This window comes from Saimiri boliviensis, chromosome 6 (genome assembly GCF_048565385.1).
Source record: "Saimiri boliviensis isolate mSaiBol1 chromosome 6, mSaiBol1.pri, whole genome shotgun sequence".
NCBI lineage: Eukaryota > Metazoa > Chordata > Mammalia > Primates > Cebidae > Saimiri > Saimiri boliviensis.
The window spans coordinates 26,695,862-26,709,919 of NC_133454.1; the positions used below are offsets into that span (position 1 = coordinate 26,695,862).

Below are 14,058 nucleotides of genomic sequence, written 5' to 3' on the forward strand. Positions count from 1 at the left end.
ATCTTCCAGCTTCCAGTTAAGTCATGAACTTCAGTATCACTTTCTCCAGATTGATTATTGCACATCAGCTGAGAGACTCCTCCAGCCACGTCCAAAAGGGTATTTATCAAATAGTGTAAGTTAACCCTTTTGCTGTTAAGTTGCAGGGGTTTGAATCCTGAGTACTCCTATCTCATCTAAAAGATAGCACTGGCTCCTGATGAATTTTAAATGTTAATGCTGATATCTGGCACCAAATTCTAGTTAATGAAAGCCCTACCTTCACACCTGGGAGAAGATAACAGTCAATACAAATTGCTAAGACTATACTTTTAGGGATCATTTCTATAGTTTGTTACTAGGGAAGTTTCTCTGAATGTGTAGAGCACCAGAAACCACTAAAAGAGGCAGCGTTCTCTCCTGAAAGGGAAGCCAGCTTTTGGCGTTGCTTTGCCACAACTGCCATTTGCCGTTGATGATAATTCCTCACTTCCTCTGGGAGTATAAGAGGGAGAGGATGCATTTAGAGTGGTTTTTAAATTAAAAAAAAAGAAAAAAAAAAAAAAAAACCTAAGCTGGGCATGGTAGATCACACCCATAATCCCAAGACTTTGGGAGGTTAAGGCAAGCAGATCATCAGAGGTCAGGAGTTCAGGATCAGCCTGTGGGCAACATGGTAAAATCCCATCTCTACAAATAATCCACATTAGCTGGGTATGTTGGCTTGTACCTGTAGTCCCAGTTACTTTGGGGTGGGGCATGCAGTAGGATTGCCTTATCCCAGAAAGTTGACGCTGCAGTGAGTGGATATGGTTCCACTGCACTCCAGCCTGGGTCACAAAGGGAGGTCCTGTTTCAAAAAAAAAAAAAAAAAAGCTTTCATGTGATACTGGGCTAGGCCTGTATACAAAGACATAAATACTAAATTATTTATCTTCTATCTTAAAATAATTTATTCTATGCCTTAATACTAGATAATTTAAATGTTAGTTACCTGTGAGTTCTTTTTCTGTCATTGTCAGAGCTAGGTAGGGCTTATGCCCTTTGTGTTTAAACACTTTTAATTTAGGGCTGGACACGGTAGCTCACATCTGTACCACTTTGGGAGACCAAGGCAGGTGGACTATTTGAGGCCAGGAGTTTGAGACCAGCCTGCCCAACATGGTAAAACCCTGTCTTTACTAAAAATAAAAAAATTAGTTGTGCATAGTGGTACATCCATGTAGCCCCAGCTACTTGGAAGGCAGAGGTAGGAGGATCACTTGAACTTGGGAGGTGGAAGTTGCAGGCAGCTGAGATTACACCACTGCATTCCAGCCTGGACAAAAGAGACATGGTTCCAAAAACTGCTAATTCTATATATTGCTTATAAAATTGGGTAAAACAGCTAAAATTACCATTCTCTATTGGTATCTCCAAAATTTACAGCTATTTTAAATCCCACTGGTCCCATTCTATTTTTATTGCTAATGTCCTACTGGTAAATTTATATAAACACCTTTTCTCACAGGTACAGGCACTCTTGTAGAAAAGTTGAGCATGTGGGACTGTAAGGGCAAGTTTTGAGGGATAAAATTAGTTTAGCCCCTTCGAATAAAGGACAGGCACACATCCCCAGACAGCTGACAAAATGAGAAACTTTGCCTCCTGGGTTATTTCCATCCATCCAAACTATAAAGAATTTTCTACTCTCCATAAACTTAAAAGAAAATTACTGAGAAGATATTAAGATACTTTAGTGACAAAGCCACCTGGGTAGAGTACTCCAACTTACGAAAAATAAACAGATAAATATAGAAAGCTGTTTTAAAACAGGCAGTACAAATTACTAAAAAGACCACACAAACTTTGTGAAGTAACAGTCTCTAAATTGATTAGCTTAAATGGTTTCACATAGCTACTTACTAGAGTCTGTAACTAAAACCAAAATTATGCTGGCTTAACAATAAAAGTTGTTTAAGAAAAATTTAAGCTAAATTAAACTTTAAAAGTTCAATTGAGCAATGAATGTTTGCAAATTGGTCTGCCTCCTGAGCCAGTGTGGACTCAGAGACTCAGTGCAGCTATGTGGTGGAAGAAGTTTTATGGACAGAAAAAGGAAAGTGATACACAGAAAATTGAAGTGAGGTACAGAAACAGTTGGATTGGTTACAGTTCAACATGTTTCTTATTTGAACATGGTTTCTACATTTAGCCAAATCTCAGTGATTGGCACAAATGTAGGCTACAGTCTGTTTACACATTTACTTGTTATAGTTCAAGGGAAACATTTGTAAGGAGGGAGCTTTAGGCTAAACTTTATTGAACAATTTTCCCCTTTTGGTCATCTTCTCAGTTTTGAGGGATTGGCCAAACTTGAGTCATTGATGTCCCTATTATTATGTACTTGTTTGGTCTTGAAACCCACTGGGACGTAGCACAACAGTTGGTTTTATAAGTTGGGAATGACTTCAGATTATTTTACTTTTGTAAGGGTTAGAGTAAAGGATACCTTCCTATGCTGGAACATCCTTTTTATAGGAGAAAAAAACAAAACCTGGTCTGTTCAAGGATCTGTGTGTTTCCTTGAAGATCATGTCACATTTAGCATGAGTGACTCCATTTTGGTTTGGTGTGGTCTCTTGGGACCTAGTGTATGAGATCAGTGTTAAACAATGGCCTCTCACAATTTGATTTAAAAATTCTCCCCTTTTGGTCAGGTTCTCACTTACGTGACTGAGACTGTGGCCAAAATTTAGGGTCTTAGTGCCACATTCAGTTACCATCACTTTGGGTTTCTAGTCTCAGCATGTCATTTATAGGTTACAGTGTCCTCAGGGCCACACAGGTTTGTTTGTTTTTTTTGTTTGTTTGTTTTTGTTTGTTTTTTTTATAAGCTAAGACTATGATTACTGTCGGGAAGATAATCAGAGTTTGGAGTAGTTCCTTACTTAGTGTCCTCATAAACCATACCATCTAAAATCAAATGAATGAGCTAAATAGCCTGCTCACTTAATTAAGCAGTCTTTTCGTTAATGCAATACAACTGTACCTACCTGATGTGATGTATTTATCCGTAGGCCACACATGACAGCGGCTCTCATCTTGTTTTACGTCCTTGGCAGCTTCACCTTGGTACCACATGGTAGTACTTTCTCTTGGTCTCCACTATTTAGAGGATAGGACTTTTGGAGTTGGTGTCAGAGTTCTAAAATTTATCGTGAGCAGTTAAAAAGCCGTCGCATGTTCGAAATCGGCTCCTCTAGGCTCCTTCTGGGAAGAGTAAGGGAAACTGCCCAATTCTGTGGCCTAGTGGCTAAGGTTTTGCCTTTTTACAGTGGCAGCTGGTTTCAATTCTTGGCTCAAAGAATGAGCCCTTTCTCATTTGGTATCTGTGACCTTTGTCATCTATTGATTCTCTTTCCCTCTGTCAACAACTTCTGACTGCCACCTTGAAATTTTCTTTCTCTGGGCTAACTTTGGAGGTTCTAGATTTTGCAAAAGTTGCTTACTACCTCTTTGAAAATATCTCATACACTAGCGGTTAAGCCATAACCTTAGTTAGGGCTTTTTAGTTTCACCTGGGAGATTACTTTTGTAAAAGTTCAAAAGCCAGAAATATTGGCTATTTGGCCTAGCTAAAGTCAGGTAACAAGAGATTTAAATCACTTTTTTAAAAACAGAATACTGTAGTTAAAAGTCAATTGATGTAAAATAGGATATCCAAGATATAGTTATATTTAAAACCTGTTCATCATTTTTTCTCCTCTTGGATTGTATTTTTCTGGAAAAAAAAAAAGTTTTCTCTCTTCAGTCAACTCAATTTTATTTTTCACCATTTTGTCTTGCCATTCTTATTGCACACAAGAGGGGACCTAAGATAACTTCTAATAGCCTGGGGCTCATTGGGTAAAACAGACTAGGCACCACAGACCCTGTTTTGGGAAAAACCTGTTTTCCTTATGAAACCCCAGGAATTGAAAGCAGACAGATTCCTCTCTTGGCCATCTATGTTGTAACAGGTATCAGTACTCAATTTCCTCTGAAAGCTGAGTAATATTCCTGGGAGTTGTTAGAAGCTGTACTTCAGTTCCCACTTCTGATGCCATCTGTTAAAAGAAAAACTTTAGCCAAATCAAATTTATACTAATTTAATTGAGCAATGAATGATTCATGAATCAAGCAGCCTCTTGAGCTAGAGTAGGCTCAGAGAAGCCAGCACAGCCACATGGTGGAAGATTTATGGACATAAAAAGTTACATACTAAATACATAAGTGAGGTACAGACACAGCTGGATTGGTTACAGCTAGGCATTTGCCTTATTTGAACATGGTTTGAACAGTAGACTATATTTGGCCAAGACTTAGTGGTTGGCACAGGTGTAGGCTGTGGTCTGTTTATACCTCCACTTGTTATAGTTCACAATGTACAGAGAGACTTTCTGGCTGAACTTAAAATATGTAAGGAGGCACCTTTAGGATAAAACCTGATTTAACAAAGTAAAGTCAATTTTTTTCCTCATCTTTGTATATCCAAAGTAGAGGATTAAGAAATGTATCTAGATCCTGCCACTGGATTTTTAGAAACAGCTGCATCAATGTATAATATAAATACCATACAGGTCAACCATTTAAAATGTATAAGTCATAGTCTCTTAGTATATGCATAGTCTTGTGTAGCCATCACCACCATCAATTATAGAAGATTTTCATGATCCTGAAAAGAAAGTCTGTATCATTTAGCCATTATCCACCAGTTTGCCTTTTTGCCCTTCCTCAGAACTAGGGAAGCACCAGCCTACTTTGATTTTTTGTTTTGAGATGGAGTTTCAGTTGCCCAGGTTGGAGTACAATGGCATGATCTCAGCTCACTCTAACCTTCATCTCCTGGGTTCAAGCAGTTCTTCTGCCTCAGGCTCTCGAGTAGCTGGGATTACAGTCATGTGCCACCACGGCCAGCTAGTTTTGTATTTTTAATACAGATGGGGTTTCTCCATGTTGGTCAGACTGGTCTCAAACACTCAACTTAAGGTGATCCACCTCCATTTGCCTCCCAAAGCACTGGGATTACAGACCTGAACCACCCGACCCAGCCTCTTACTTTGTTTCTATAGAGTTGCCTATTCTGGACATTTCAGGTCACTGGAACCACACAATATGTGATGGTCTTTTGTGATTGGTTTATTTCACTTAGTATAACAGTTTCAGGCCCATCTTTGTTGTAACATGTGTCAGTACTCCCATTTTCTCTCATTACTGAGTAATATTCCACTGTATGAATATAACACTCATTTTATTTACCCATTCATCAGTTGTGGACCTTTGAGTTGTTTCCATTCTTTGGCCATTAATTATGTCCATTTTCGTGTTTTCATTTCTCTTGGGTGTATACTTACAAGTGGAATTGCTGGGTCATATGGTGACTCTGTGTAACCTTTTGAGGAGGTACCAATCTGTTTTCAAGAGTGGCTGCACCATTTTACATCCCATCAAAATTGTATGGGGGTTCTGATTTCTCTGTGTCTTTGCCAACGTTTTTCACATTTTTCATTTTAAAAAGATTTAATTTCTCGTGGCGTGAATGATACTTTATTCTGGTTCTATTTGTATTTCCCTAATGAGTAATTAAACATTTTTTTATGTGCTCAGGAGTGACTTGTCTCCAAGACAAGTCACTCCTGAGCACATAAAATTCTGCAAGACACTTGGAGAAATGTCTACTAAAATGTAGCCAATTTTTAAATGCAGTTGGCTTTTTGTTTCTGAATTTTAAGAGTTCTTTATCTTAGATGTAAGATTCTTTTTCTTTTTTCTTTTTTTTTTTTTTTTTGAGACAGAGTCTCACTCTTTCGCCAGGCGCCAGGCTGGAGTGCAGTGGCACAATCTCGGCTCACTGCAACCTCCGCCTCCTGGGTTCAAGCAGTTCTTCCGCCTCAGCCTCCCAAGTAGCTGGGACTACAGGCACACACCACCACGCCCAGCTAATTTCTGTATTTTTAGTAGAGACGGGGTTTCACCATGTTGGCCAGGATGATCTCAATCTCTTGACCTCGTGATCCGCCCGCCTTTGCCTCCCAAAGTGCTGGGATTACAGGCTTGGGCCACCGCGCCCGGCCAGATGTAAGATTCTTAACAGATCTGATTCTCAAATATTTTCTTTCACTTAATGTGTGTTTTTTTTTTTTTTTTTTCATTCTTGATGGTGTCTGTTCAAGTGCAGGCATACCAAATTTTGATAAAGTCTTGTTAATCTGTTTTCTGCAACCACAAAGATTTATATCTGTCTTTAAAAATTTTATAGTTTTAGCGCATACGTTTAGAGATTCTATTTTGCTTTAATTTTAGATATGACATATGCTCAGAGTCTATCTTTATTTTTTTGCATGTACATATCCAGTTGTCCCAGTACCATTTGTTGAAAAAACTATTCTTTTAAACAAATTAATATTCTTATTGTTGTTCTTTTTGGTACTCTTGCTAAAAAATCAGTTGACCATAAATGTGTGTTTATTTTTGGATTCTCAATTCCAATATGTTGATTTATGTCTTCTGTTATGCCAGTACCAAAGCAAATTTTAGAATCATTTTTCAGTCATGTTACTTACTATTACCAGTTGTCTAAAGTAATAGAAATTCAGGTACTAAGTTGTCCTTAATTTCACTGTTTGCTTCTTGAAGAAACATGTGATGAGCTCATATTATGGTAGCTTCATGCTTAACCTTTTGAGGAGCTGCCAGTTTGTTTTTCAAAGTGGCTGCACCACTTTACAGTCCCAGCAGCACTGTATAATGGTTTTAATTTCTTTACATTTTTGGTAATACTTACTTCCATCTTTTTTATAGAACAAAGATTTCATCCTATGGTGTAAAGTGGTTTTGATCTATATTTTCTTAATGACTAATTACATTAAGCATCTATTAACATACTTATTATTCATCTTTATATCTTCTTTGCAGAAAAGTGTATTCAAAATTTTTGCCCTTTTTTAAATGGGTTATCTTATTTATGAATTTTAAGGGTTCTTTATATATCCTAGATGTAAGTTCCTTATCAGATCAGATATATGCTTTTCAAATATTTTCTTGTACTCAATGGCTTGCCTTTTTATTTTCTTAATACTGTTTTCTCACACATAGCAGGTTTCAATTCTGAAGTCCATTGAGTCCATTTTTTCCTTTGGAATCATAGCTAAGAAAACACTGTCAAATGCAGCCACAAAGATGTATGCCAATGTTTTCTTCTGAGAAATGTATAGTTTTAGCTGTTATAGTTAGTTGTTTGAGTTAGTTTTTAAATACAGTATTTGGTGAGAGTCCAACTTTATTTTTTGCATATGGATACCCAGATGTACCAGCATCATTTGTTTAAAACACTATTTTTTCCCATTTTGTTGTTTCGTTAAACTTGTAAAAAATCGACTATAAATGTGCAGGTTTATTTTTTGACGATCAGTTCTTAGCTTGTTTATCTCTAGTCTTATCCCAGGCCCAAATTGAATTTAATGAGAGATTTTTTTTTTAATTAGATTGCATATTGCCAGTTTTCTAATGTCATAATAAAAATGAAATGTAGCGGAACATCTTTAACTTCACCTTTTGCATCTTGAAAGAGTCTGTGGTCATCTTATACCTTACTTACTCTAAGGCATGATGGAAAGTCAGGCTTACAAGACAGTTCATTTTTTTTTTTTTTTTTTTTCTATTCAAACCTTTAGTCTTTTATCTAGTGCCTCCTTGTATAGTTTATTTTCAGTCACTTTTGGTTATAGGATCTGCTGACATTGTCTAATATTTAGTGCATTAATTCTTACTGACTCATAATTCTCTTACTGACTCATTATGTTTAGCATCCAGTAAGGAGAAGTTTCAGTGTTAGCTTTCAGGTGTTCTCAGTGGAAATCAGGTGAAGTCATCTTTTGGTTCACAGATTCTCTTTCCACTGGTAGCTAGTTCTCTTGGTGCAGATCCTGCATTCTCAGAAACCACAGTTCCCTGTACTAACCTTTTACTTAAACGGAGATGCATAGCTCTGCTTTTCAGCTCAGTAGAAGGTTCTTGGAATAAAAAGATTAACTCCTTCGAAGGAAAATTTTTAGGAGTGCAGCACTTAAAAACCAGGTAATGTTCAGGCAATTTGTAAGATAAAAATAGTAGGTTAGCATTCAAAATTTCAGAGCCAACTTGTTTGCTATAGAGAAGCAATGTGATGTAACAGAGATGGAATGGTCTTAACTTCTCCATACAAACAAGCTTGAAGTAAGGTAAAGGAGAGATTGCATTTGATTTTTTAGCACTCAAAGCACATCCTAAGTTTTAAGTTTTTTTTACTTCTGTCAAGATTAAAAATAATTCCGTAATGTTCTTCTTATTTCTTATTTGAGAAAAGGAAAATCAAAATTAAATACTAGGTTGATTAATACATACTCAAAGCTGCTTACTTTTTTTTTTTAGAATTTTAGTTAATTGAAATCAGGTAAATGTCTGGTTTTGATAATTTAACCAAGTATTTTGAGTTTTTTTTTCAAATCATATGTCTTCTTGCTTTTCAGTCTTATTTCCTAACCTGAGAAAAAATTCTAAAAAGACATTTTTGCCTTGTTATCATAGTTCATAATTGAAGGGAGTTGTAGGAAATGTTTTTCTTTTGAAACTGATGTCTCTCTCTCTCTGTTATCTGCTGCTTCTCAATAATGTTTGTCATCAATAAATAATCTCAACATTCATTAGAGTCTGCTTTAAAGGAGACCGTTTTCTGCTGCATAAGTTATGTTTCCTGTTGTCTCTTTTTAAAACTCACTTTTTCTAACATTTACCTAGAGTTTAGTGGCTTAAAAGAACAACATTTATTTTGTTCATAAATCTGTGGTTTGGAAAAAGCTTGGCCAGGACAGCTTTTCTCTGCTCCCCTCAGCTTCCTAGGAACTGCTGAATGACTGGGGAAATGGAATCATCTGAAGCTTGGCTCACGCATGCCTTCGATGGTTGATGCTGGTTATTGTTGGAACCTTGGTTAGAACAGGCAGCATGAACACTGACACTGGCACTTCTGGGCTCTCTTTGTGGCCTGAGCATTCTCAGAGTCTGGGAGCTGGGTTTGAAGGGAAAGGAGTCTGAGATAGAGAAGCCAAATGGTATCTTGTTTACTGCATTCTGTTGATTAGAAGGAAGTTAGTAAGGCTAGCCCATAGTCTGTTCTCTTAATAGAATGAATGCATCTTCTCTTTTGTTTTTAATTGACATCTATATACATAATTATGGGCTATAGAGTGATATTTTGATACTTGTATATAGTGTGTACTGATCAAGCTAACTAGCATATTTAGTACTTCAACCATGTTTCATTTCTTTGCATTATGAACATTCAGAATCTTCTAGCGATTTGAAAATATGCAACAAATCATAGTTAAACATTTTTACCCTACAATGCCACAGAACACCAGAACTCATTCCTCTTATCTAACTTCAATTTTGTATCCATTAACCAGCTTCTCCTCCCTTACTTCCATGAGCTTTTTTATTGTTGTTAAGAGACTTGGTCTTGCTAGTCTAGTCTGGGCGCTGGGTAACTGTAGTCATCCAGACTAGAGACAGTGGTTTGATTATAGCTCACTGTAGCCTCAAACTCTTGGGCTCATGCGATCCTCCCACCTCAGTCTCCTGAGCAGCTAGGATTATGGGTGTGCACCACTGCACCTGTTTGATTTTTCACTTTGTAGATATGAGGTCTCACAATGTTGCCCAGGCTGGTCCAGAACATTTGGCCTCAAATAATTCTCCTGCCTTGGTCTTTCAAAGTGCTTAACAGTTACAGGCATGAACCATAATGCCCAGCACTCAATTTTTCTTTAGCTCCCACATATGAGATGAGTGACATTGTTCAGTATTTATCTCTCTGTGTCTGCACTTAATGTCCTCCAGACTCATCCACATGGCCACAGATAACAGGATTTCATGCCATTTTATGGTGAATGGTATTTCGTTATGTATGTGTACCACAATTTTTTATCCATTTATTTGTTGATGGACATGTAGGTTGATTCCATACATTAGCTATTATGAATAGTGCTACAATAAACATATGAGTACAGGTATTCTTTTGATCTATTGTTTTCTATTGCCTCAATACCCAGTAGTGGGGTTGCTGGATCTCTCAGCAGTTCCACTATTATTTTTCTGAGAAAACCTCGTGTTTTCTGTAGTGGCTGCACTAATTTATCTTCCCAACAACAGCATGTAAGAGTTTACTGTTCTCTGAAACCTCACCAGTATTTATTATTTCTTGTTTTTTTCAATGACAGCCATTTATTTGAACTGGAGTGAGATTAGATCACATTGTAGGTTTGATTTATATTTCCCTGATGAATAGTAATACTGAGCATTTTAAAATTTATTTATTGGCCACTTGAATTTCTTTTTTAAAGACTATCTAATCAGATATTTCCCCCAATTTTAAACTCAGATTATTTTTTCACTATCAGATGGTTTGAATTCCTTGTATACTTTGAATATTAGTTCCTTATTGGATGAATAGCTTGACAATATTTTCTTCCGGTCTACAGGTTTTCTCTTCACTCAGTTGTCAGTTGTTTACTAGGCAGAAGCTCTTTAGCTTCATGTAGTAGTACCATGTGTCTATCGTTTGTTTTCTGCCTGTGCCTATGTCTTTTCCATAAAAATCCTTGTGTGGACTAATGTTCTGAAGCATGTTCCCTATGTTTACTTCTAGTAGTTTGATAGTTTTGGGCCTTCCATTTCAGTCTTCAGTCGCGTCTGAGTTTATTTTATCATATGGTATTAGATAGAAATCTAGTATCATTCTTCTCCACATGGATATTTAGTTTTCTCCACATGGATATTTAGTGCCATTGCTTTGAAGAGGGTGTCCTTTTCCTAGTGTATGTTCTTGGCACCTTAGTCCAAAATCAGTTGGCTATAAATAGGTGTATTTATTTTTGGGTGGTGTGTTCTATGACCTTTACCCCAACATCATTACTTATTAAAATGCAATTTAAATTAACAAAACATTTGCAGGTTAGGGAAGGGCTTGTGGTATTAGAATCCTTATTTATAGCATTCATTATTTTGTGGCTTTTTTTTTTTTTTTCTGAGATATGGTCCGTTTTGTTTTTTTTTGAGATACAGTCTGTTTCTGTCATCCAGGCAGAAATTCAGTGGTGTGGTCATAATTCACTGTAGCCCTGAACTCTGAGGTCAAGCCATCCTTTTGCCTTAGTCTCCCAACTAGCTGGGTCTACAGGCATGAGCCACCATGCCTGGTTAATTTTTTTATTTTTATTTTTTATTTTTGTAGAGTTGGAGGTCTTACTGTATTGTTCTGTCTAGTCTCAAATTTCTGTCCTCAAGTGATCTGTCTAAAGTGTTTGAATTTCAGGCCTGAGCTGCCATGCCTTGCATAGAGTATTATATTATTTTCAAAGTCTTATTCTGAGAACCATTTATTGACTTTGGCCTAAATAACTCAATATAATATCTCTGAAACTTTTTTTTTGGACAAATTTTGGGGAATGATGATGAGAAAATGGGATTTGCAACTCTGTAGTAACAGGTAACTTAGAGCTATTTAAGGAAGAACGAAAATTATCAGAAAAATAAAGTAAGATAAAGTGCAAAAATTCTGTGGCAAACATGATAGTCAAAAATATATTTTTGTGACTCATTGTTGCTTTAACTTTGTTCTGGAATTTCTGAGTAATTTAAGGGTTAACATTTGAAAAATCTACATTATAGATAACATTTTATTGCAAATAAATTTACCTGAAATTTTGTTATTAGTTTTTTATGAGATTATTCTCAGCCTACTTCATTTCAAGCTATATTATTTTATTAATTTAGTTTGATGATCTTACAGTGGAGCTGGAAGGTATATCTTCAAAATGTGTCTATTTGGCTAAAAACAATCAAGTTATTCAACAGGAGTTATCATCTTTGAAAAAAGTACAACAGGAATGTGAAAAAAATTGAAGAGGATAAAAAGATGTTGGAAAAAGAAATACCAAATCTTACGACACATGGAAAAAATACGGTAGAACTTCAAGTACAAGAATATAAATTGGAGCTAGAAGAAAGGGTAATGCAGACAATAGGAAAATTAGAAGAAATCTGTTTACAGGTTAGTTTTTAAAATCAGGTAAGTTTATCTATAATGTGCTTTCATTTATTTCATTGAAAATTGTATTTTGGTATGTATATGTTGTGTTTCCTCTGCCTCTCTTAGAGTTCTAGATAAAAGGTGGCATCTGTTTTTTCTTTTAAATATTTAAATTTTCATTGTTATGGTAACAAAATAGATCTTTTAGAGTAATGATCATAACTATGGAGCATTTGATTATTAACACCTATTGACATAAGATTATTAGGAAAAGAGAAAATTGTGGTTTAAAAATGATGTAATACTTTTTAATTGATCATAAGCTGCATTGTTCAATTTTTAAAATTATAAATGGATTCTATTACTTTTAAATGATCAAATTACATTAATACTAAAAATGATTTCTGAATCACTGACTCAAAATCAAAGGCAACATCTATACGATAATTAGGTTATAATTGTTTTAGAAGTACATTCTTTTCATTTGTTTTAGAAACAAAAAAATATGAAAAACAATTAGAATATTTAAAGAAGAGTAATACGGCTTCACTAAATTAGATGAAACTCACACTTAAAGATATGGAGTGTAAATTCTCCAAAATGAAAACTGCTTATGAAGAGATTAGAACCCAATTAGAAGAATATAAGGAAGTCTTTACATAGCATTGAAAGCTAACAATTCCATGTCAAAATAATTAAGGAAGTAAGACAAAACATAAACAAATAGAAAATGAATTAAGCTCATTAATTTGTTTTGAAAGCATAATTTTTAGTGAGATGGCTTTAGGAGATTAGTAGGAAGTGAATGCTGACTTGATAAATTAATTTTGGGGAAAATAATGTCAGTAAATGAACTTACTTTTAAAATGTTAGTCAAGGACAGTCTCTCTTTCTCTCTTTCTTTTTGCTTTTATGTGAATTTTTGTTCCCTAAAAAGTCTCATGTAGTTAACCCAATCTATTAGTTTTTTTACTAAGTATTGTTGAAGCTTTATATAATAAAATGATCTTGTTACAAAAATGCTTGTCAGAATTTCTCTGCATAGAAATATTAATGAGTTTAATTTATTTTTTGGCGGATCACAACTTAAACCCAAAGCATCAAGAGCTACTCTGGGTACATCCTGGCACTTAGGCCCAGAACTGTCCTTGATTGTGGTCTTTAGTATTACCGCTAGAGGATGCTCCAGACAGACTACTTTTTCAGACTACAGAAAGGCATCTTTGAGAAATCGGGTATAATTATCACAGGAATGAAAAACCGTAATTCACAAAGTGGTTAAAAAATAACACCTTATTCACCTTGAATGAGTTGTGGGGAAGGCAGAAACAACAGCCTTACCTCCAGTGCCTTGGGCACAGTGTTAGGGGGCTGACTGCCTTCAGAAACACTTTAGTTCTTTTTGATGACCAACCCAGCCATCTAGTTCTCCTCTAGGAATTGCTAGTCTGAATTATTCCTCAGTGCCAAATGCTTGATTATTCTTAGCTAATGGCTAAAAGGTACAAGGGTGAAACCTGAAACTGGTTTTCTAAACACAAGTATTTCTAGCTTTTTGGGGGGTTCATTTTCGTTTTCTTAATTGTGTATTATTTAAGGAGTACAACATGATGTTTTGATATAATGATTTATAGTGAAGTGGTTCTTACATTCAAGCAAATCAACATATTAATTTCCCCACATAGTTACACTTTAAATACAAGTATTTCTAATAGAATCTTTAGACTCTTACAAGCAAAGTCATTTTAGAAGGCAGCAAGTGTTACCTGCTGAGCCACACATCACTGATAGTTAATTCTTTTTCCTCTCTGCTGTGTTTGAATTGCTTGTTTGGTAGAAATCACCTTAGAAGTACTTGCACTCTTTAGAACAATTTGAAAATTATAATTGTTTACAACAGGTATGTGTTAAGGACGAGCGGCCCCAGAAAACCCCCTCCATGCAGCAGCTGACAGCCCCATCTGATTGCTCTGCAGCTGCATTCCTGAACT

At 35.8% G+C, this 14,058-nt stretch overlaps 1 non-coding gene and 1 pseudogene across 1 annotated transcript; both read left to right on the forward strand.

Moving 5' to 3' along the window:
• Positions 1-299: 299 nt before the first annotated feature.
• LOC120360987 (small nucleolar RNA U3) lies at positions 300-512 on the forward strand. Its single transcript, XR_005577352.1, has one exon. It is a non-coding gene; the product is annotated as a small nucleolar RNA U3 (small nucleolar RNA).
• A 2,689-nt stretch (positions 513-3,201) lies between these two features.
• On the forward strand, positions 3,202-12,762 carry LOC141584933 (ankyrin repeat domain-containing protein 18B-like; annotated as a pseudogene).
• Positions 12,763-14,058: the final 1,296 nt, after the last annotated feature.